The sequence below is a fragment of the Maniola jurtina genome, chromosome 22 (genome assembly GCF_905333055.1).
Source record: "Maniola jurtina chromosome 22, ilManJurt1.1, whole genome shotgun sequence".
Taxonomy (NCBI): domain Eukaryota; kingdom Metazoa; phylum Arthropoda; class Insecta; order Lepidoptera; family Nymphalidae; genus Maniola; species Maniola jurtina.
Window position 1 is genome coordinate 3687615 of NC_060050.1, and position 25433 is coordinate 3713047.

At 37.3% G+C, this 25433-nt stretch overlaps 2 non-coding genes across 2 annotated transcripts; one reads left to right on the forward strand and one right to left on the reverse strand.

Annotated features, from left to right (window-relative positions):
• The first annotated feature begins 9026 nt into the window (after positions 1-9026).
• On the forward strand, positions 9027-9098 carry Trnaa-ugc. The gene has a single exon. It is a non-coding gene; the product is annotated as a tRNA-Ala (tRNA).
• Positions 9099-13982: 4884 nt separating this feature from the next.
• Positions 13983-14054, reverse strand: Trnaa-ugc. The gene has a single exon. It is a non-coding gene; the product is annotated as a tRNA-Ala (tRNA).
• Between the last annotated feature and the right edge of the window lie 11379 nt (positions 14055-25433).

Genomic DNA, 25433 nt, shown 5'->3' on the forward strand with positions numbered 1-25433 from the left:
GTGAGCTGCACACATTTTTCCCATCATGAGTTAGTTACATGATAGAATCCTAATAAAGACTGCCACGATTTTTTTGAAGGATGTCATTCAGTATCAGAGATGTAGTGGTTTTTCGCAACATTGCATTTACACCATAATATATTCTAAATGAGGTGCAAAGCGCGTCGAATGGCGACCATGGTGGCCGGTCCGAGCCATTTTAAGGCGTCACTTGGCACGATTTGGACTGCATTCATTTTAATTAAACTCTCATTGTCTTTTCGTCGAGGTGAAGGAATGCCTATTGACAATGAATTCTCTGTGTACAAGTGTTGTGCGGAAACGAAAATGCTTTACAATGTGAACTTTACAGAGATAATTGGCCTGTTTTTCCTTTCAACCAGTTCAATTCATGATTAAATATGGTCAAATAATCATACAGCTGAATTGAAATACCTACGAATTGAAATTGGACGGAAATTTTCCACAAATCCATCGATATTTTAGTGTGAAGTATGTCAAATCTTGTAAATTATTGTTGACCGAGGATAGAACTGATGCGTTTTTTTAGCAAATATCTTCCCATTTAAAACAAATGCAATCGTAGCGAGCACAACTTTACTTGTTAATATTAAACTGAATAGGTATGCGCAAAGTACATACTTTTACCTACAAGCGAAGCAAGTGCTTTTTCTCACCAGATTCCCCCATTTATAATCCGTACAAAATGACTTTTCACGCGCTATTTTAACTCAATGGGTCAATTTTTTAAACTAGACCCTTTCAGGTAAAGATTTTTATATAAAGCTGTGTGAATGATACACATGTAGTGATCACGCAGCTCAGACCCTGGGGCGGGAGTCCTGGCTTTATTCGCATTGACCACTCATGTCACTGGCCACAGCTGTCACTCAGGGTGAAATCTATATCACACTTTGACTTTGCTTAAACTTAAGACGCTGTTAAAACGAGACAGCGCTATACTGCTGACATAAAACCGTCTTATTTTAACTGAAGCTTAAGTCTGAGCAAAGTCAAAGTGCGCTCTATACAACTCAGGTTGAAATCTATAGAGTGCACTTAGACTTTGCTTAGACTTAAGTTTCAGTTAAAATGAGACAGGTTCATGCCAGCGGTATAACGCTGTCTCGTTTTAACAGTGACTTAAGTCTGAGCAAAGTCAAAGTGCACTCTATAGATCTCAGTCTCAGCCTCAGACAGCGCGTCACTGTTGTATTTTACACTCACCGGTAGTAGGGGAAGGGCTGCGGCACGTGCAAGTCCATGGGCACGGGCGCGGCGTGCGCGTAGTCGTGCGGCATCATACCGTGCATGCCGTGCATCATGGCCGCCCAGGGCGATGACGCAAACCCGCCTCCGTGCTCCATCGCACTGACCGCTTATGTCACTGACCTATCTTGTCACTGACCACAGCTGTCACTCAACCATCTCGTCACTTTTGGTTTATTTTGTCACTTTTGTTTTGTTACGTTTTACTCTAATAACTTCACATACCTACTCGTATTGTTTTTTGTTTTAACAACTTAACTTTTATCAGTTTGTGTACTTAAACGTATGTTGTTCTGTAGTATAAAAAGTTGTTTGTGATTAATACTTATTACCTACTAGGTACCTATTATTATAGTTACCAGTAGGTACTAACTGCTAACATATGCTTTGACTGGACCGCATAAAATCTGAAATGAGATCCTTGGATAGGAACTTTGCGCACTAGACTAGCTTTGTACACCTTTTCCATATAGGTATAACTAACCAACCAACCTACATACTGCTTTCATTAATTAAAAAAAGTTATAGCATGATCAGTAAACATTAACCAAGTAATTGTAATAATGCCTCTCTTACATACTATAAGTAGGCAAGTAGTTACCACTATGAAAATTTTCCTATCCTTATTTTACTTTTCAAAAAACTTAAGATAGGTCTGGCTGTGGCTATTCACCTACCTCATTCGTTCAAAAGATAGGAATTAGGAAGTATTATGCTGATTTATTCTGATCATATGCCTATGTTGAAATTAGCATATTTCTATTGGGTAAACATATACAAATGCCTAGATAAAGAAAAAAAATTAAGACATCTATGGAATGATGATTATGACCTTATATAACCACTAGACTATCACCGATATCTACATAATATACTTATTTATAACTATATATAGAAAATATTTGTTTAGTCTTTTTAACTTTCAGCGTGTCCTCTCGATATTCAAAAATTCTATATAACTAGCTGATGCCCGCGGCTTCGCCCGCGTGGATTTTGTTTTTTTTTTAAATCCTGTAGGAACTCTTTGATTTTCCGGGATTAAAAGTAGCCTATGTCCTGCCCCGGGATGTATCCCAAGGCTGTACCAAATTTCATTGAAATCGGTTTAGCGGTTGGGTCGTGAAAACGTAGCAGACAGACAGACAGACAGACAGACAGACAGACACACTTTCGCATTTATAATATTAGTATGGATGAATAAAATTCTAGATAAATATTTAGACTACCAGCAATAAAGGCCTAATAATAATAATAATAGAAGATATACTTAGTGGTATATCTACATATTAAGGTCTACGTTCTAATGATATTGGTACTTCGAAGCCCACATTTGATATATTTACTCAGCGGTTTACGTAAGGCGATTGTTTTAGTCTTATTTATCGGCACCTATTAGTAAAGCCGATGTGGTGTTTGCTCGAAGCTAAAGTATTTATTGCGTTAATGTTTTGTTAACCTCATGCGATTACGGGTTTTTGTATTTGTTGAGCAATAACATCTGTTTGAGTTTGCTCCAAAGCGCGGGAGGCGGCCGTTTGTAAGACTCACTAAAATGACTAAAACGGTGTTTGCACACTTCAATTCTTTGATGGACCTACTTGCGGTAATATTTTGCTAGACCCTTAAAATGCCTAAACAAAAAAAAACCGGTCAAGTGCGAGTCAGACTCGTGCACCGAGGGTTCCGTACTCGGATAATTTTTCCGACATTTTGCACGATAAATAAAAAACTATTATGCGTAAAAATAAATAAAAACCTGTTTTAGAATGTATAGGTAAAGCCCTTTTATATGATACTCCACTTGGTATATTAATCTTACTTTGAAAGCTGAAAATACTAACTATTTGTTCATGAACACATTTTTTTTTTCAGGGCACGGGACCCTAAAATTAAATCAAAAAAGGCCTTTAAAATAAAAGCTTAGTTCTTCTTTATCTGCCTCTGAGTTACTGAAGCTAAGCAGTCAATTTTCTAACCAGTTTGCAGTTTCTGTCCTTGGCTAGGCGGAATAGTTCTCGGACTGTTTTTATTCCAGTCCCTTATGCTTCGTTGCCTGTAGTCATGGCATAATATGGCATCTTTCTTCTTGCCATCCCTCTTTTGCCCATCTTTATTATATGCAGCTGGTGGTATCAATCGTCTCTTTCATGTCGCAAGATTAATTATTTTGATGTAGTACAAAGTTAGCCTTTTTCAGGGTTTCGTACCTCGAAAGGAAAAACGGAATAACCTGCTTTGACTGTAAAGAAAATCATCGAGAGGAAACCTGCATACATGAGAGCACCTACTGCATGATGTTCTCAAACGTGAAAGGTGAAAGGAATCTGCCAACCCGCGCTTGCCCAATTTGGTGGATTATGGTCTAAAAACCTTTTCATTATAAGAAGAGACACATACTCGAAGACGGTTAGAAATGGGCTACTAAACAGATTGATACTAATTTGATTTCTACCATCGATACCTTAGTAGGTATACCTAAATAGGCCTATTCCATTTTGAAGGCATCGACGAAAATGCACGTAAATATTGAGATAAATCCGTCTTTTGTGAAATGTAAGTAAGTATAATATAATGTATATTAGGTATACAATTTAAACTGTGTAATCTAGTTAATCTATATAGTATTTTTTATTATTCACATACAAGTTAGCCCTTGACTGCAATCTCAACTGGTGGTAAGTGATGATGCAGTCTAAGACGGAATTGTGCTCACCTGGAAGGGTATGACAGTTTTTATTAAACCCATACCCCTTTGCACTTTGATTCGCACTTGGCCGGTTTTATTTATATGTTTTGTATGTCTTTGTTTAGGTACCATACTAAACGTAATGTTTTTCGCAGATCTGCTGCTTTTTACCTTTTCTAGGGTTCCGTACCTCAAAAAAAAAACGGAACCCTTATCGGATCACTTTGTTGTCTGTCTGTCTGTCTGTCTGTCTGTCAAGAAACCTATAGGGTACTTCCCATTGTCCTAGAATCATGAAATTTGGCAGGTAGGTAAAGGTCTTATAGCACAGATACAGGAATAAATCTGAAAACCGCGAATTTGTGGTTAGGTACATCAATAAAAATAAAAATAAAATGTGTTTCAATTTTCAAAGTAAGATAACTATACCAAGTGCGGTATCATATGAAAGGGCTTTACTTGTACTTCATTTTTATGTAGGTATAATAGTTTTTGATTTATCGTGCAAAATTTTGGAAAAAATACCCGAGTACGGAACCCTCAGTGCGTGAGTCTGACTCGCACTTGGCCGGTTTTTGCTAATTTTTTGGTATGAAACTTAAAAAAAAAAAAGATTAAAAGTGGACTATTGCATGTGCAATTATAGTCCACACTTTTCAGCAAGTTTTGTAGGTTACGCGCTGTCCTATTTCTTTTTTATTTCTTAATTATTTTTATTAACATGAACAATTGAATGAGTACCCAATTTAAATAGATAGAAACCATTTAAATGTCTACCACTATTAGCAGGAAGTTTCTAAGCAAGTTTTAAAATGCATGAAAAGTAGATAGGAAACTGTAGAACCGGCGGTATTTGAACCGGCATTATTCTTCTTGTGTCTGTAGGTTTAGGGAAAGATGCATATTTCACATTTGAAAATAAGAAATTAAATTAAATTTAATGAAATTAAATGATGTAAACCGATTGTGGTTGTATAATTTAATAAATGTCTGCTAATCCGCACTTAACCAGCGTGGTGGACGACGGGCAAACCCTTCTCATTCTGAGAGGAGACCTGTGCTCAGTAGTGAGCCGGCAATGGGTTCATCATGATGATGATGATGAATTTAATAAAGTCTACTTACTTAATCGACTACCATTAAACTTTTAAATAGTAGAGCCTATTACTACAAGACATTCCTCATTGAAACTACGCTCGCTACATCTTAGCACTATCGGGCTGCCATTATAAGATCACTTTCTTTAGTGATAAGGCTGCCTTTGTACCCTAGCGGCTAGCACAATACTACCTTATTGTTTTTCTTCTTGTTTCTATGTAGGTATAATAATATGGTAAGTACTATGTATAATAAGCTTTATACTACTACTTTATATAAATTATTATAAAACATAAGTAGGTAAGTACATAGTAATTTATCAAATAAGAATCTTTTTGTAAATCTTGAAGAATATTTTATTTTATTTTAGTGCGCAACTTTAGCATAAGAATAATCAGTTTCATACAACATACGAGTAGGTAGAGCTGTCAAAGCTATAACCACTACTATTATTTACATCACTTGAAAATCACACAAAATATCTTTAATAAAATACACTTGCTCCGATCGCGACACAATAAGAACCTAACCCGAATTTTAAAGGAAAATTCACAGTTTATCCCGACCGCTACACGAAAATAACTTGGGTAATCCAGTAAATTCACAATCGCGACACAATAAGAACCTAATCCGAATTTGGAAAAATTCACAATTCGTCCCGATCGCGACACAAACAAGAACCTATTGCGATTTAGAAAAAATGAAAACGTCAAACGTGTTTGGCATTTCGGAGGTTTTCCCGCGCGCGCTGCGATACGTTCTGAAACGCGCGCGCGTGCATGTGTTCACAGTATTTACATGCATTTTGGTCGGCAGCGGCGAACACGTGTGCCGAGTCTGTCGGTCCAGCGGTCATTGAGAGGATCTGGTATCAAAACTATACGGCGTGCGGTGGATGTGTGCGCCGAACCGGCCGGGCGTGCGGCAGGCATACCAAACCAGCCCCGAGCACAGAGCACGTTACGGCGCGGCTCTAGAGCGTGCTGGCGAATTTCTGCGACAGGAGCTAGTGGCAAGTTTTGGCAGGGAACTTGATTAAAATTGAACGCTTTTTATATCATTTGTATTTCATATTAAGGTTTTTGAATGGTTGCTAATTACGGGCCTCATAATAAAACTCTAGGGTCACTCAGCGGGCGATGGAGAGAACTATGCTTAGAGTTTCTATACGTATCAGAAATCCGTAAGAGAATCATAGTAACCGATATAGCTCAACGGGTTGAGAAGCTGAGGTGGCTATGCGCAGGGCACATAGTAAGCGTATTAGAATAAACTAAGGACAGTTATTGGACTATAAATTAAATTTAGAAATTATTCATAAGTAGAAGTTTAAGCTAGAATAATATTACCTACTTAGTAGCCTTACGTAGTAGGCTAGATGGTAGTAGCAATAAAGCTGCCATGGTATAATGGAGCTTTATGGTAAGGAAAAAAAAATGTTTCACACAAGTTTTGTAAAAATAATATTAAAACATTATAGTACTTTTTTAAGCAACTGTATTTTTGTGGATATATAAGGGAACCATATTGTAAACTGTCAGTTCATAATATGGATACCTTTAAAAGGCGCGCGGGAGTGGAACGGTGTTGCACCCTCACGCGACATCAGGGGTGTGTTCTAATTAATACTTTCGCTAATCTTTGTGAAGTTATGGTGGATTTAGCTCTTTTTCATTTTATCAAGCACCTCCACAATATATGCCGTCAGCTCCCCGTGTACCCTGAGCGTCACGTCTGCTGTAATTGGGTTACCTTTACGTGACGCGCGGGAGTGGCACGTCGCACGCTCACGCGACGTCGGGGGTGTGTTCTAATTATGACTTTCGCTAATCTTTTTCGTGTCTGCGAAAATATGTGGGATTCGTTTGAGTGTGTTTGGGCCTTTTTGCGAAATTTAACTTAAAAATAAGTATTTTTTGGTTTTAATGTAGCTACCTACCTTTCTCTATCATTTTGTATTCATAATACATTTTTGAAAAACAATAAATATCGAAGACCCCATACCTGAATGATAGTAAATAAGGTACTCAGGTAAGTACCTGATAAAAAAAGTTGAAAATAAATTAATGACCTACAAGCAATTAATTTACAAAATACAAAGTAGGTACAGCATTGTAAAGAACTTAAGTATTTTACAAATATTTTTTTTTCAGGATTTTTTCAAGTTAATAATAAAATGTAGATTCGTGCTAAATTTTGAGATATTATTTGTTAATAAAAAATCTAATTTTGTTAATTTCCTAGAAATTAACTAAGCAGGTAGGTGAGTAGGCACATACCTAAGTATACCTACCCAACTCAACTCTACCACTAAATAGGTAAGTACTTTATTTATATTCATAATCTCACACAATAATGAAGTCTTTTAGGAAGCAAAGATCTCGAGATTTCACGATTCAATTTAAAATTAGTTCTACGTGACAATCCAAGAATACCGTACCTACCTCGTACCTACTGATAAAGAACCTAATTTACGAATACGACAAACTTAAAATACGCAATTACATTTAAAATGCCTTGGCAATAAATGTGATAAGAACTTTTCTCACGACATTACACCTATGACCTAACCTCCCTAACCTCGAATACGCATTTGTTCCTAACTGTCAAAGCAATTTCGAAGTGAACGAACCACCAATATTTCTTGACCCATTTCCCCCTTGGCCTATCATACAAGAAACGACCAAATAGGGGATTATATTCCTCAAGGGATAGGTCTAGTTATACTGGACACGTCGTCAGTAATTGCTTGTAGAAATGATACAGTATGACGAACAGCTAACGGTGTTTGGATTATATGCGAATAAAGTATGTGAAAAAGGCAATTAGGTGTGGTGGTAATTCAAAATAATTATTAAGATTACAATCACTTCCGGGGTTTTACCGCATGAACGAATACTTCTTCTTGGTAATTATCAGCTTCTTTTTGGTAATTATCATAAGATACCCGACATCCTAGGAAAGTCATCGGGATATGTAGGATTTTTACCTACTAAAACCCCCTCAGTGGCCACCCTCAGCGCATATTGGGAGGCTCCGAGATCTCTAAAGGTCAAATCGGTATCCCCCTTTGGGCTAGTTCCAAAGAAACCCAAAGGCCCCTGTCTGCATGCAGCTCGGTATGGGAGCTTGTGTCACAGCAAGTTGCTATCTTCCCAAGGTCGCTTATGAGATGGTAGCGTGAACGCCTTTAGCTCCCACTCCAGCCACTAGCGACCCTGAGGTCCCTTCCTCCGAGACTATAGAATGGACGGATCGAACGAATGGACCCTGTGTGTGTGGATGGATGCTGCGGGCCGTGCTGCCCCAGCATCTCCATATACTTACCTATACCTGCTGTACGAAGATTTTCTAACATCGCCGCTGGAAGGGCTGGCATGGCAATCTATGGTGACTTCCATAGTGTCTTAGCATTTGTTATGTCAATAGATTTTGTGAATAAAAGTAAAAAAAAAAAGTTTAAGTAGTTTTGTCTGGTGAGAGGCTTTGGCCGTGGCTAGATACCACCCTACCGGCAAAGCCGTGCCGCCAAGCGATTTAGCGTTCGGTACGATGCCGTGTAAAAACCAAAGGGATATGGGTTTAATAAAAAAAAAACTTCCAGGTAAGTCCGCTTGCATATATTTAGACTGCATCATAACTTACCCCTGACTCTTCGGAGTTGTGTGCATTTAAAATATCACTTTCTTGAACGCAGACATTAACTCCGAAGAGTTAGAAGTGTATCCAGGAATCAGGATAAAACACGAGGCCTAAGACCTATTTAACCACAAGCCTATGACCTTATACCTACTCTTTTAAATTGCTAGGTCTAGACCTACCAAATAAGTATATAAAATAGATATCTATCTGTCTATATAGGTAAATTACTATCAAGTTCATTGTCCGTTTGTTTAACCAGCTGAAGCGTTTGTTATTTAAACCACTACTTCTATCCAACAACTATTTAAGGCTTTTACGCCGTTAGTTCATCGGGGATGTAGCTCAGTGGTAGAGCGTTCGCTTTGCATGTGAAAGGCCCCGGGTTCGATCCCCGGCATCTCCAGTTTTTTTTGTCTTTATTTTTTACTTAAATAAAATGAAAAAAAACCGGCCAAGTGCGAGTCAGACTCGCGCACTGAGGGTTACGTTCTCGGGTATTTTTCCAAAATTTTGCACGATAAATCAAAAACTATCACACTAATATTATAAAGGAGAAAGTTTGTATGTGTGTGTGTGTGTGTGTATGTGTGTGTGTATGTTTGTTACTCCTTCACGCAAAAACCACTGGACGGATTGGGCTGAAATTTAGAATGGAGATAGATTATACCCTGGATTAGCACATAGGCTACTTTTTATCCCGGAAAATCAAAGAGTTCCCACGGGAATTTTAAAAAACTACATCCACGCGAACGAAGTCGCGGGCATCAGCTAGTTATGCATAAAAATAAATAAAAATCTGTTTTGGATGTACTTACGGGTAAAGCCCTTTCATAACAGGTTTCTTGACAGACACGACGGACAGACAGACAGACAGACACACAGACAAAAAGACAGACAACAAAGTGATCCTATAAGGGTTCCGTTTTTCCTTTTGAGGTACGGAAGCATTTTTCACCCCAAAATGGTCCTACTGCATTATGACTCTGCATAAGTTTTGCGACTTAAGTTAACTTATCATGGTAAAACTGCGTTAAATTAAACTGTTTTGTAGAAAAAACTTTTGATTCATTTTCCTATTCTTCAAAGCTGCTCTTTAAAGGATTGTGCCCAAATTTTTTTTATTTAATCTTTTTTTTTACAACTCCTCCCCCCCCCCATCCTCTTATCCATTGAGGAGTTCATGTGACATTTTTTGGAGTCGGTGCCAATGAGCTGCCAATGTGGAGTCACAAACAAGACCTATGAAGAGTGAACGGTTTGGTTGTTTTTTTTTTGTACAACCCACGTCCCAAAGTGGCGACCTCGCAGCGAAAAGCGCAGCGAGCGTTGGCAGACAACCACTAGGGGGACAGACGATCAAACAAGTCACAGGAAGCTGCTAAATTCTGATTTCAAGTGTCGTCGCAAGATTGCGGTGTTACCTAGTTAGGAAGTCCCTACAAGAGCCCAATGTCCAACATTGGACGTTTATTGTTTGATGATGATGATTCAATGTCCAGTAGGTTCTTATAAGACGTTTTATTGCTTGATGAAGATGATTTATTATTTTTAAAATCAACGCTACTTCATTGTCACTCTACTTCCAAAAAATCAGGGGGCACGGTGGTGCTAGTCCACTCTGCAAGTGCCTCCGCCAAGATTGTCTAGCTTTAAGGCTTCATTTACACGAGAGCTTTTTTAATGTCCGTTAAAAAAACGTCCAAATAGAACAAATGTACCTATTCCCAAGCAGATATAGTAAGTACCTAAGTAGGTATCTCAACGCTTTTTATACACGTCAACTTTGTTTAGGGTTCCGTACCTCAAAAGGAAAAACGGAACCCTTATAGGATCACTTTGTTGTCCGTCTGTCTGTCTGTCAAGAAACCTATAGGGTACTTCCCGTTGATCTACAATCATGTTTGGCAGGTAGGTAGGTCTTATAGCACAAGTACAGGAATAAATCTGAAAACCCCAAATGTGGTTACATCATTTAAAAAAAAAGTGTTTTAATTTTCAAAGTTGGTAAGATAACTAAGTACCTACTACTATACCAAGTGGGATATCATATGAATAGGGCTTTACCTGTACATTCTAAAACACATTTTTATTTATTTTTGTAAAAGTATACCCAATAGTTTTAAATTTATCGCGCAAAATGTTGGAAAAAATACCCGAGTACGGATCCCTCAGTGCGCGAGTCTGACTCGCACTTGGCCGGTTTTTTACATCTGAAGTCTGAACTGTGAACTTGGGAATACATATCTAAGTACCTATTTTGTTCTATTTGGACGCTTTTAAGCAGACGTTAAAAAGCTGTCGTGTAAATGATGCCTTATGGTTTCAGATTTATTGACATTCTATTTTAGCCTAATAACTGCACAGAAATAGCACGAAATAGCGCCTCACGTTAAAATCAACGCTATTCTGTCAACCGATCGCAACGGAACGAGCGAAACGGCTATATCGAACGAGCGTCGATTTGAAATTCAAATGTCGGGCGCTCATTGGCGGCGGAACGCGTCGGGAAGGCGTGGGGATGCTGCGAGTTGGGCGTGGTGTTCACGTGCGAATTCTGGCGCGCGATAATAAATTGGTTTACAGAATAAGCCCGTTATAATATGAGCTACGCTACGGTGCTACGGCGTAGTTTTTTTTTAATATGCATTTTTCTTCTTTTTTTTGGTGGTGGTGTTTTTTTGGTTGGTTGTTTGTTTCGAATTAAGGGCGGAAAGTGTAAGACCCTAGACCCTAGCTAGGTACGACTTGACACCTAAATTAAGAAAAAATGTCATAAAGTCTGTGTAACCTAGCTGTAGCTAACTAGCTAGGTACTTAAAAACGTAGGTATCATTTTATTTACACGGTCTAGCTTTGCTCCGTATGGAATTGCATTGCATTTGCATGGAATTTTTAAAATCTTCAATAATAACGAAGTCTGTCTAACCTCTTAGCTGTAGGTAAGTAGGTACCTACTTACTATAATAGGTATTACGTATGTACTTAGGTTATATATTTATATTTAACTTATATATTTATAATTATTATTATCTATACTAATAAATAAAATTGAAGTGTTTGAATGTTTGAACGGGTTAACTTCGGAATGGCTAAACCCATTTTAACGGGACTTTCACAGACGAGTAGAGGATTAACCAAGGAGTAACATAGGCTACTTTTTTAACCAACTTTGAAAAATGGAGGAGTTGTGTTTTACTACCTAACACTGATATCTCCGAGATTTCTGAACCGTTTGTGTATTTTTTTAATCGATTAATGAACTGCTACATTGTTCCATAAAATGCTGCCCTGATGCTGCAAGGGATCTGACCAATCCACGCGGGCGAAGCTGCGGGCATCATCTAGTAAGTAGTAAGTAGGTAAGTAAGTATACCTACATACCTAATAGGACTTAGATTAGGTAACTTGTATTAAAAAGTACCTACTTATTGTGATTGAATTCAAGACTTTCCACAGCCAACATTCCTGAAGCACTATAGGCTGACCTTCTACAAAACCAATCATCTTCAAATAAACATACAAATCTAATCTTTATATCTTACATCATAGAGTCCACATCAACCGCAAGTGTAAGTATGCAAGGTCTCACATTAGGTATTCGAGGAGCGTAGGCGGGCAATCGATAAGGCTCAGAAGCTCCGCCGAAATTCAGCCGCCTTGGCTGAAAATTTTTCAAATAAACTAGCCTTTTTTTAAAATCATAAATCATGAGAGGGTAAAAAAGCGGTAAGAAAGTACCTATAGACTATAGAGCCTAGTGGTTAAGACATCGGGGTCCTATCCGAAGGGTCCGAGGTTGGATCCCGTAGGTACTTACTGTACCTACCTCTAAGTTTTCGATGTGCGTTTTAGGAAATTAAATTACCTATCACTTACTTTAACGGTAAAGGAAAACCTCGTGAGGAAACCTTATACGTACGTTACCTAAATTGCATGCCTAAGAATTTACCATGTTCTTAAAAGTGACTGAAGTCTGCCAATCCGCACTTGGCCAGCGTGGTGGACGGTGGCGTAAACCCTTCTCTTTCTAAGAGGAGTCTCGTGCTTAGTAGTAGGGCTTTCTACGAAAAAATTTTATATCACTCAGAGCAATCTACAACCAATCAATGTCAAATGAGCTATGATGGCTATCAGTCAGTGTTAGACACTGAGCGAATAACCCCGCTGGAGTGGAGTCCACCATAGCCAATTTAGTAAAACTTACCTAACTTTTCCAAAACTGGCCTAGAAATGGTATCGAATCAAAGTAGGTATCAGAGATCTCAATATTCGCTGTTGATAACAAAAAATACTAGTTAAAGTTTCAAATCGTACCACGAAAGTCCATTAAAAAGCAAAAACACCTTCCTAAGGACTCGTTAGAAACTGAGTAGTTAAGCGCTAACGTGCAGATTACACTTTTTATGAAATTTTCTTCCCTGTACACTCTGCCTTGATCCCAGAACTTTATAGCATAACCATCCTTATTTGAATTGCAAACAGAGACGATATTGGTGTGTATTGATACTGGTGTTGCCGTATGTCAGATCCTAAGAGTTGGAACTCAAGTCACGTACTTGTATTGATCTGTATGTAGACGGTACCAGAAGGCAGTTTTGGGTGATACTAGGGTAAAATGAAAATAGAAAAAAAATTTGAAATTAATATAATTGAGCCTCGATAGCTCAACAGTTGAGGAGCGGACTGAATTCCGAAAGGTCGGCGGTTCAAACCCCATCCCGTTGCACTATTGTCTTACCCACTCCTGGCGCAAGCTTTACGCTTAATTGGAGGGGGAAGGGGAATATTAGTCATGATTAGCATGGCTAATACTCCCCGTATTAGTCATGATTTTAAAAAAAATGTTCTGGAGTCTTTTGGACCAATGCATTCAATGATAAATAGGCTCATTAAGTAGGTAGGTAGGTAAGTATAGGTATTGTATCTATTGAGATCGTACATCCAAGCAGTGATAGCCTAGTGGTTACTTTAAGATATTGGCCTCCTGTTACGGGCGTTCAGGATTCGATTCTGGTCCCAATGAGACCCGTCCTCGTAGTGGCTCAGCGCAACCCTGAGTCACTACTGGATACTTAGGTCTTCTCTGAAAATGAAGCTCTTCTCTGAAAATGAGAAGGGCCATAGCCCATAGTCCACGCTGGTCAAAATATGGATTGGTAGTTTAGACACAATAATTTCAAGATTGAGTTAAAAACTTGCAATACTTTTACAACCCCTATGGTTCAATAGTGTGATGTTAGTTCAATTCCAAATTCTAACATTTAAGTTATCAAAAAACATAAAAAACTGGAGATGCCGGGGATCGAACCCGGGGCCTTTCACATGCAAAGCGAACGCTCTACCACTGAGCTACATCCCCGATGAAATATAGATGGAAAATTCTCCAACTTAACAATTGGAGATATATGACTTGGTATTTTGGAAACTGCACTACAATCTAAATAATTATATGATAAAGTATATTAAAATTTTCAGCTGTCTAAATAACACAAGCTTATTATTTAACAAAAGACTTTAATTAAAATTACATCATAACTCATAGTATTATAACCATAAGCGTGTGTGGTTTATTTTTGATATTGCGGCTTATTCTGTTGTACTTGACAGGGCTCTCTCCGTCACTTACTCCATACAATCGTAGTTCCAATTTCATTTGAATATTAAGCAACCAAATTCCATGAAATTTTGCAGACATATTCTAGAAACTAATATCTATGCCTGTGGTGTTTTAGATTTTTCTAAAAATATGTAGTTTTAAAATTACAGGGGCTCAAAGATTTGTATGTGAATTTTTAAGACCGCGTAACTTTGAAACCGGTATTTTAACAGAACTCGGGAAAACCACAGGCATAGATTAGAATAATATCTCTGCAAAATTTCATGGACTTTGGTTGCTTAATATTCAAATGAAATTGGAACTACGTTTGTATGGAGCGAGTGATGGAGAGACCCCTCTTAAGTACTTAGGTACCAGAGTAGATAATAATTTCATAGAATTCATTGACTAATTATTCTGAAAATGTATTTTTAGCTTATCTAAGCTTTCGTTTACTGTTCAAAAGTTTTATTCAGGTTTATTTAAGACGTTGACTAAGTAAAAATGATTTGATTTTTTAAAATTTGAATTTAAAAATGAGTTGAATAAATAAAATATAGGTAGGTACCTACTATTATCATGATAGTACTGACGCTTTAGATAACAATGAAGATATCACACAGTGTCGCAGTCAGCTGAGCAGTGACTCTCGCGCAAACAGAAAAACGCGCCACACTCTATTGATGTGACATTGACGGATTCGGACACGCTGCAGGGTTGACGAAAGTTTACTTAGTATTTATTTACACTGTAGTAAAAGCAAAAGTCTTTTTTACCACAAAAAACTGGTCAAGTGCGAGTTGGGCTCGCAAACGAAGAGTCCCGTACCATCGTACAAAAATAACACTTTTTAATTTTTTAGGGTTCCGTACCTCAAAAGGAAAAACGGAACCCTTATAGGGTCACTTTGTTGTCCATCTGTCGTGTCTGTCAAGAAAACCTATAGGGTAGGTACGTCCCGTTGACCTAGAATTATGACATTTGGTAGATAGGTAGGTCTTATACTTAGCTCAAGTAATTTTCCGGATTTCATCAAGAATAGATCAGCAGCTAAGCCGCCGTGAAAAGGTAATGAACATACAGACATATTACTAGCACTTTTATGCGAAAGCGTGATATTATGGATGCATTGGGCGCTTATAGATACAAAAGAGATGGGGCAAGATTAAAACAAGCTTCTGCCAACCCTAGAGAAACATACATGGCAGAGACGCCGCCCTGACATGTTTACGGGCCAATTATTTGTATGGATTCCGTAGTAATAATGATTTCTTGCGGCCGTCCGTCCGTCCGTCTGCGCCGCACCGCACCGCTTCATACATTCGATCTTTTTACGATTTCGCGTATTTTGTTATATCAGATGATACTTGGCTCTGACCATTGATATATAAAATCCTAGATAATGAAAACTAAGAATCACTTACAACTTGAAAGGTTTTTTTGGCAAAAGTGGAAAGAAAAAGTGACTGCATTAAAATTTTATGAGATGTAAAAAATTAAAAAAAGTGGTCATTAAACTACTTCTGTCTGTCTGTCTATCGGTCTGTCTGTCTGTCTGTCTATCTGTCTGTCTGTTCGTCCGTCTGTCCGTCTGTCGTGTCTATCAAGAAAACTTATAGGCTATTGGGTACTTAGGTCAAGGGTACTTAGGGTGGAAAAATACCCGTGTCCGGAACCCTCGGGGTCATCAGGATATAAAAAATATTTGACCAAAATGTTACCTAACTAGAAAAATTGCTATTTGCATGGGATGATTTTAGCAGTCTATGTATGTATGTATATAATGTGTATGTATGTATGTTTGTATCCAAATTCTGTGTGTTCCGCCGTAATGCCTAAACTACTGGGCCGATTTTGATGAATGAGGTGTCAACGAACCGTTTCGATGTAAAGGCCCGGGTGACATAGGTTATATTTTATACGAAAAAACTTGACCCAACGGATGTTACATAAAAAAGTGGAGGTCTCCATAATGTCGAATGGGATCTCAAATGAAAGAAAAGAAAATTCTGAGCTCATGAATATAAATGTAGGTACGACAACATTACAACTCTAATATTTCAGCGTTTATTAAAACGATCGCAGTTTTCAACTTTATCTTGTATATTTTATGTTTGTATCTTTTAGAGTTGACAATCCTTTTTTACTTGTAGATAGATACCTACTTACCCACAAGAAAAAACAAGAATGTTCTGGTTGAATCGATTTAAGTAGTTGATTTCTAGAAGTGCAGTATCTTTGGCAGGTATTTTATATCAACAACTTTTCGCGAATATTTTTAAACTGCCGATTTACTGGGGTCTGGGTGCGAGATTTATCGATTATTTAAGTAAATTAATTTCGTATAAGGAAATTCCGTTTTTTGGACAGCCTTTGTATTTGCGATCGTAAAGATTGTAGTGGTTTCGGATCCAACCTACTTACCTAATATTATTTAAAATATACATATTTTTCCAAAATAAACTAAGTAAATAAAATCGGCCAAGTGCAAGTCAGACTCACTGACGAAGGGTTCCGTAGCATCGTACAAGAAATAACCTACCTAATAATGCTGACGGATGGACGGACGGACGGACAGTAGAAGCTTAGTAATAAGTAGAGTCCCGTTGGCACCCCTCGGGTAGGTACGGAACCCTACGAACTATGAAATGTGTAAAGTGAGAATCCACAATCAATAATTTCCAAGAAAAGAGATATAAATAGGTATATTTTCTTCAATGAAAAGAAATAACCCAAAATAAAAAGAAAAGTACGTAACAACCTACAGGCTATACTTACGAAGATTTATTATCACCAAATTACCTCTAAGCCCAATTAATTAATGAAAAACAAATCCACTATCGACATCCAGGAGACATGCACCTGCGTGTGTCTTTTTCCGACCATTCACATAGTGTGTCGCATAATTTTTTTTATCAATACAATAAAGGGTTCATATTTTCGATTGCTCTTACCATTAGCTTTTCTTCTGGGTTCCGTCTTCGGAATAATAAAACGGCTAAAAATTCATTGTTATATAATTATATAGTCTTATAATTCTACCGTAAATTTTTCATTTGAATTTAAAAAGTTAGTAGGTACCTACTTAAGTAGTTTTGAACGTTTATCATTACTATTATCACTAACCTTATCAATAATAGATAACACATTGCACAAGAAACAAATGCGGACAAGTGCTGGCATTTGGCTAGCGTGGTGGACTATGGCGTAAATCCTTCTCATTTTAAGAGGAGACAAGTTCTCCGTACTTATTGAGCCAGTTAATAGTTTGATAATGATGATGAACCTTTAAAAACAATATGGGGAACTCTCAGGTAAGTACACCGTTTCCTCACGATATTTTCCTTTGCCGTTAAGGCATTAGATACCTAGATAGATTTAATTAGGATTTAATAAGGATTTACTATTATTATTATTAATTAAGTATAGACTGAAAGTTTTTAAAAGACACTAGTTGAAAATTAGTGTCTAGAGCCCAACTCCCGCTTAGCCAGTTTTTGTTCCAAATACGAACGGATGCGCGGGCGCAACGCATTTCAGCGGCCGATCAATACACCGATCGATCGATCGTTAGTTCGGCATTCCGCCGACAGGTGGCGTCATTGTCCGCCGGTAATTATAATGTAATTAATGTACGGGCTAATTAAACTCATCAGATAAGTCGCCATTTTATTAATGCTCCAATTAAAGTAATTAAAGGACATCGTCGCGGTACGATAGGCTCAAATTATAATTACTCTTCTTCATAGAATTAACTACCTTACTAGCTATATAGGAACACTCACAATCAATCGCCTAGTGAAGCTAACAAAATATCTGCTCTGCTCTCAAAGTTATATATCAGTAACAGATAGTTGATACCTACCCGTGACAATTTAGGTTTTTTTTTAAAAAAGAAAAAGAATATTAGCCATGCTAATTATGACTAATACTCCCCTTTCCCCACCAATTAAGCGTAAAGCTTGTGCCAGGAATGGGTACGACAATAGTGCAACGGGTGGGGTTTAAACCGCCGACCTTTCGGAATTCAATCCGCTCCTCAACCGTTGGGCTATCGAGGCTCCTCAACCGTTGAGCTACCGAGGCTTTTAAAAATCCCGTTGCAAATCTAAAGTAAGATTCTAAAAGTATTCTATCTCATTTTACAGGTTTTTAAATACATGCAAAAAAATCACAATTCGGCTCGGTCCTTGGTTGCGGCGTGATTAAAGGACAAACCGACAAACAAACTCGATGTCGTATTTACCTTATAATAATGTGAGTAGACTGTGCTTGAACCATTGCTTGTAGGATGGTTCAAGGATTTTCTTTCAAATTATTATTTACGAAAATCTTAATTAAGTATCATATTTCAAAATTATATCAGCTATCCTTCGATTCCTTCGATGAAGAAATTAGCCTGGGTTGAATTAAGCCTAGAATGTGTCTGCAAAATTTCATAGACTTTGTTTACTATTCAAATGAGAATCAAATTACGATTGTATGTACTTAGTAGGTATGTGACGGAAGACCCCTGTTGACTAACAAACATAAGGAAATGTTATTTCGTAGAAGAAGAAGCTTGACAAAAATCTATCAAATAAATAAGTATATCTACTAATACCTATCCATAGTTTTCGCAAAATTTCCAGCTCCGATTTAAGGCCATACCTTTCATCGTCTACAAGGAACCTGTATACATACCTACCTATATCGTGCAGAAAATCTGCGCCCATACCGTTTTTTACTTGGTTTATGTTAAAATCGGAATCCTCAGTTTTTGCCGGCACGGTTTATGTCAGCCCCCCACTTGCAGCTTTTTCCCATTTATTTAAAGCTTTAATGAATAACAATGGCGCTGGAAAAAGCGGCGTCGTTTGATTTAATACTTATCTTCGCATCAGATAAAGTGCAAGATCGTCATCGCGGCTTCATCGAAATACTTGGAAATACTACCTGCATGTGGAAAGCCTTTCAGATCTTAACGCTCTCCCCACATTCCCATACAAACGTAGTTTGGTTCTCATATTTTGAATATTAGGTAACCAATCAAACCCAATGAAATTTTATAAACATGTTTTAGAAGCAAATATCTGTATTTGTAATATTCTAAGATTTCTGTAAAAATATGGGGTTTAAAAGTTAGATGGGCTTAAAGATTTACGTACAAATCTTTGAGCCACGAATATATTTCTTCAGAAATCATCCCATGCGCACTCTTTGGCACCTACTCTCTGAACGCGCACTCTTTGGTGGGTCTACCTAATTGCACATTTTTACGACGACTGTAATAAGTACACACTGAATTATTATTATCATCAAGATCGGATTTTTTTAATTTGCTTGGAGTCTTTCATCGTCTTTTTATCAGATACACGTAAGTGCTTCTCTGCAAATTCACTTCAGTTAGAACAGGGTATAATTAATTGATAATAATCTACTTCTAAACGGCATTTCCATTGACTCTTGGGTAGGTAGACTTATATAGGTACCTACTTATTGAGATGCAATTGCTAAGGATATTAAATCCAACCGGTAATATATCGGCATATTTCCAAAAACAAGTTTAAGCCTAAATGGTTTCAATGAAACATATCCTACCTCCGATACATTCACAATCGCCAATAAAATCGAAAAGCACCGGCCTTTGTCAAAGCGAATTCGCGTCTCGCAAAAAACACTGTAATTATTTCACTCAAAGGGTAATTTCGACTCATTGTTCTTGAGAAATACCAATTATATACAATTACTTGTATATGACAATGTTCCGCGGGATCGGGCGCGGATTCTTCGGTATCGATACAGAATCGATGTAGCGGATGACTCGAATACTCGGCGCGTTCGCTTCGGTGCCTTTGTTCTCGTAAAAAGCGGAACAATAAGGACCGAGGTATTATGTAACCCTGGCCGAGCGATGTGACGAGTAGGTGTGAAGAATTTAGGAGCATTTCTAATGTTTCATAGTTTTTAGAGCAAGGCAATCTTGATAATCGCTGCTTTTTTTGTTTGGAATGTGTTGACCCTACCTGGCCTTGATAGTGTCATTGGGATGTGTGATAGAACGTTCTTGAAATTCTGCATCAGGTGGATAACACACATAGCTACTTACTGTGATACCAGATCTTGACTTAGGTCATCGTCAGGATGGTTAACTATAAAATACACCTACGAGTGGAGAACTCTGGTCGTCATTTCCAAGAGTAATCGACGGTGAGCGATAGGAAAAGGTTACTGGATTTACTAGATTTTCAGAGATCTCTCTTTTCAGCTGTTCCTTCCTTGTTGAAGATCGTGGTCCTGGTGAAATCCTACCCTCAACAGTTTAATTGTTCCCACCAGCTCCTGTTGCTGGCCAGTTTTTGATGCTATTTTGCACGTGACTCCCTCACTAGTGATCACCAATCAGACCACCTCATTGATGGGTGTCCTCTTGCTGCCTTGCCTTCATTGTTACCCGTGACAATAATCTTCTCCTCTAGACTGTCGTCCTTACGCCGCGCCGCATGATTTGGCCAAAATACGAGAGCGGCCGTTGGTAACATACCTAAGTAATATGGAGGAAAGTCAAGCAGTAGTTTCGAATTGCGAAAGAACAGACCAACACATAGGTATTTAGTGTGCTTGGCAGTCTACAGACTCTGCAGAATCCTCAGCATTCGCCTTCAGCTGCATATACATTCTAAAACCGTCTATTCTTTGCCTTTCTCTTGATTGAAAATATTATCTCATCAGATAATAAGTGGTCAGATCATCGCAACTATCCACATTATATTTTTTAAATACATAGGCCCCTCTTTTTGAACCAAGTAGGTAAGTAAGTAATATAGAAATAGCATCTCGTTACAAAAAGGTTAATTGCTTTACTAAGACTTGTTCAACGAGAATTGTAACGTTAAACCTACGTTCTTCCGTTCCATAAAAAACATGTATTTTATATAGATACCTACTTACCGTGTCGATCCTTGGGGGATCATCCACCATAAATAGATAGAACATACTTCAGGCATTTTATTTTACAAAAAAACAGCATTCTTGTTATAGTTATGCTAGTGACTAAAAAATAAATGTTACACTGGAGTTATGTAATAAAAGTAATTTTTTGCTAAAATTAAAAGAAAAACTTAATTAATTGTTCTTCAAAATTATCTTTTTATGTAAAATTACAGTTGTTTTAGTTAGGTCATAAAAAAGTCGTATTATTATAGTAGGTAGGTACCAGTACCTTATGTAGGTAAGTAGTAAGTACACGATATAATTTGAAGAATGTAAAATATAAATTTTCTTTGCCTTATTTTTGAAAAAAATATTAGGGAGATCGCACACCGCCACCGACACATGATGGAAAACATCATAGACCAGAAGCGATACAGGCGCAAAAAGGTCGCGATGCACTAGCAATGCATGTTGACCGTTGCAGTGTGCTTCTTGCCCGAATCTTCAGAATCGTGTTCAAAAATAGTCGCCGTGGACGATGTCCCTTTGCTAGATATTTATCACCACTAAAAGTAGCAAAGAGAGCCACTGACACTGGATTTAGACTGTCCAAGACCGTGGTGACCCAAGAATAACTTTCAAAATCAATGGTGGTGACCGTGGCGTGTAGAAGTCCCTATAAGAGACCTATATCCAAGAATGAACGTCTACTTATTGGTTGACGATGATAATAACTAGTTACTAATAACTAGTAACCAGCCAAGAAGGTTAAAAAGAATGATATTTTTAACAAATTGAAATGAGTCGTGACTGTGATAAAATCAAATCAAAATTGTGAACTAAAATTATTTAAAAAGCATTAAATTATTATAGTAATTATCTCACTAGAGGATAGATTATATAAAATACCCAATGGGTTGCCAATGAATACACACATTAATATAAATCGTCGCTAAAATATGTAACTATTTTATGATAGGCGCAAAAAGCTCGGCGTTGGAACAATGGCGAATATAAAGGACACCTATAAAGTGTAAAGTGAGAATGTTGCGACTCGGAGCTAAATCTACGACTGTAAGGGATAGTTTACACTTTACGCGAACCTAGTGCTGGGCCGAGATAGTGCACTTGTTCGAATTGCTTGAATCATCATCATCATCATCAGCCTGTGGATGCCACTGTTGGACATAGATATAGAGCGCCACCACACCCGGCCTTCCTTATCCAGCCGCTTATAATATTGTCGGTCCATCGTGCTGGAGGGTGTCCCACACTACGCTTGCTTAAACGCGGTCTCCACTTAGGGACTTTCCGGCTCAAACGGCCATCGCCTCTACGACAGGCATGGCACTGCAACTTCAGCCTGCTAATAGTGTTTGAATAGTGTATAATAATAGTTACATTTCTTATGTAGGCATAGCAATTTTTACTTGCATAATATTGTAACCTTTATTCTTGTTTTTTTAAAAGAGTAACTGCTGAGTTTCTTGCTGAGGATCTTCGAGGTAGAATCTGCTTTCCAGACACGTGAAATAAATTCAAACTCATTTTTTTTTCATTACTGGGCTGAGCTAACATAGAAGAATTGAAAATTACCCCAATATCAACTCTTGCGTGAAATATTTCAGTTCTTCATTTCAATTGGGCCTGAAGACCTAGATTTACATAGAAAAAAATCATAAATGAAATAAGCATTGTTTAGTCCAAGATCTATAGTCTGTAGTGTTAAACTTGATTAGGTACCTATAATATAGCTGGCGAACTGGGTATTTATTGCTCTCGAGTTCACTTGATCAATACCTAATCCGGTTTTTGCCAAGATACAATATTTGTAGGTAGAAAGTAAAAGCAAGACACCTAGATTATGTCCCCACGAGATTTTTTACGATTTTGTGGCCCTGTGGGCATCATTTAGTATTTCATATTTTTATAAATAAATAAAAAGTGTTAGGTATACATGTACAACTTTTCACAAAAGATTGGAAATTGGAATCCTTTAAAAGATTTTTCTTTCCAAAAAAGGTTTTTTTTAAATAGTCAATTAACGCTTGGTGTATATCAAGCCTTTACAATCATTATCGATCTCCAGGTAATTATAATAAATCCAAGGTGGGGGACACTTTTTGTGTTTCGGTCGATCATTGTCTGCTCATATAAGGCGACAGATAGGACCAGCTGATTCACATTGAGACTCCGATTTGTTGGCTTAATCGGTCGAGGGATGGTGTACTAATTGATATTTTTCTTGTAGCATTAGGCACCTTATTTGTAAGTGATTATGGTAATGTTGTCCCATAAGTAAGTTAAGATTCCTAACATTGTGAACAGCTGTTTCGTTGCCATGCCTTTGATTAGGTCTCTACCTATACTTCTCTTGTCAATCTTGAATAAATACTTGCTGCCAAATGTTCCAGTAGGATTCTCGTTATGAGTCATCGTCGTCCTTTCAAAAAATATGCGTCCAGTGATGGACACAGGTTTTTAAAAAAGATTTCACCAAAAATGTGGTAGAGCTCTCCTTCTGTGTCATACATTGACGAAGCTCGTGACACTGAGCCATTATTCTAACAAAAAGTTCAAAGAAAAGTGCTAAATAAAAACTTTTTTAAGTTGAACTGTTTTATTTTATCCATAACATTCATGCTCACGGTGTAGGTATGTGAATATTACTGCTGCAGCATCAGGATTGAGGAAAGAACTAGGTACTTAATCTGTAGGTACGTCTACCTACTTATCTTTGTTTTTATAGACTAGCGCTTGGCTGCAATCAGTCTTCTTGGCAAGTCCGATTGCAACTGGCTGGCTGGATGATGCAAGTCTAAGATGAAAAGCGCTTGTCTAGAAGATGCCTATTCACTCTCGATTTGAAGGTACGCATCCATATTAAAATTAAACCTATTGCAATGGGGAAGAAATTTGTGTACGCAGTTTAGTAGAAAAATCTTTAAAATCGTTAAAGAATCTAAGCTGATGTACCGTGGAAAAATTCGTCTCAAGATTTGGATCAAATATTATACGAAAGGAGAGGGAGGTTGTTTCAAAATGCTTCCATATTTTTTTATTTCATAGTAGACTTTCTTGTAAAATTATTTAAGGACTAATTGGTTCAGTAGGCACTTTAATAAAGTCACAGCATGGGCCTGCCGCGTAAGGTAACTAATAAGGTTCATTATATAGGTAGGACATTTTTATAGTCTCTTTGATGTTATCAAACTCATGCTGAGACGAAACAATTGAGAGCCAAAAGATATTGGATCCTGTTCCATACAAATTAAGGTTCGTAATTCTAATTTCTTCCTAATTGTGTGTTTTGTACACAGATAAGATATAATTATTTATTTATTTCCATACGTCGTATAGGTAGGTTATTAAATTAAAGTTTGATACTTGTATAGTTTAACTTGTTACAAATAACTACAAACTTGACATTGGCTAATCTTTGTAAAGCCAGACGAGAGACAAAAAAAAAAAGATAAATTAAAGTTTCGCATGGAGCTTTTTTTCTTAACTCTATATTTTTCTCTTAACTCTATATATATAGTTCTCTATATTTTTTCGGATATAAGTACCTACCTAGGTATGTATTATGTTCCTTAATCTTAATGATACTTAGAATTCGAATTAGTCGCTGAAATTTCATAACTTCGCAAGACTATTCACTCCTAAAAATAAAAAATAAAATTACATTTTTAGAAGGCAGTAAAATTTACCTACTTTGTTAAAAGATTTTTTTTAAAAGAATATTATTAATTTAAATCATGACTAACATTCCCCTTTCCCCTCCAACTAAGCGTTAAGCTTGTGCTAGGAGTGGGTACGACAATAGTGCAACGGGTGGGGTTTGAACCTCCGACCTTTCGGTTTTCAGTCCGCTCCTATAACCGTTGAGCTATTGAGGCTATATTAAGTTATTTACCTACACTGAAAGTCTTTTCCTAATTTTCTTTAACGAAATCATGAAAATATATGGATTGTTATGGACCTAGATATGCTTGCAAAGAAATCAGCAATGAGCATAAAGTTCTAAGCCGTGATAGGTAGGTACTTATGGTGTAAGTTTTTTTAGGATTTATTTCTTATAATTATTTAACTATTTTACTGATTGATCTTTAATTAAGCTCTAAGCTTTGAGCTTTAGAAGCTTATTAGATATATTTAGGTAATTTGTAAAGTGGCCAATCTGAAAAATCATACTTACCTTTTACGTAGCTAACCGATAATTCATCACAT